Raw genomic sequence first — 964 nt, 5'->3', positions numbered from 1 at the left:
TAACTGTATCAAGACTTCAATAAGACCTGTTCCAGCTACATTTTAAGCTTCTTGCCTTTAAGACATTTCCAAGTATTTATGTTCCACACATGAATATTCCTTCATTCCATGCATACTGAGGCAAAATAAAAGTGTGCCTTTTATAGTTTTGATGAAATTTACAAAATATATATTTAGCTTTTTATAATGTCTTGGGCAATTACTTTTCTAAACATCAAGAGAAAGAGGGAGAGGGAAAGAAAGAGGAAGGTTAGAAAGAGGAAGGCAAGAAAGTCGGGGTGGGGGGGAGAAGAAGCAACAGTTTTCTTTGATCAATAGGAATAAGGCGATTTCTAGCAACTTTGAGAGAGAAGATTGTTCACAAGCTAAGAGAGGAAATGATTATCTGTTGGCTGTGTGTTGCTTGTCTTGGTGATTTGGGGAATTAATCCGAAGGCCTTGTACATGCTAAGTAACCATTCTACCACCCCCAGCACTCTTTTTTAAAACTTTTACTTATTATAGACATGGTCTCACAAATTTGCCCAGACACATTGAACTCACTGAATATCCCGTCAGCCTCCGGCTGTGTTTTTGACTTTTTGTTTGTTGCTGTCCTTTTGTTTGTTTGAGACAGGTCTCCTGATGCCAGGCTGGCCTCAAGTCACCAAGGAGAATGACCTTGAACTTCTGATTCTCCTGTTCCTGTGTCCCAAGTGCAGGGATTATAGGTCTGTGCCAACAGACCCAGTCGGAAGTGATCATCTTCTCTGAGGTTGTGACAGAGAGGTGAGTGTGCTTATTGACAACAAAAGATCAGTAGGGAGCAAAGAGGTGATCCAACCAACAGTAAATTCGGAGGTTTAAATTTTTTCTTTCAAACTGGTAAAGTGGAAAGGTGCAGTAATAGATAAGGAAAAATACGCCAAATATGTATTTTTTTTACATACCAAGAGTTTAGGCTATATTTCCTGTACAATGAAGT

Source organism: Nannospalax galili, unplaced genomic scaffold (assembly GCF_000622305.1).
Source record: "Nannospalax galili isolate Female #2095 unplaced genomic scaffold, S.galili_v1.0 scaffold140, whole genome shotgun sequence".
NCBI lineage: Eukaryota > Metazoa > Chordata > Mammalia > Rodentia > Spalacidae > Nannospalax > Nannospalax galili.
This window is presented reverse-complemented; position numbering follows the sequence as displayed.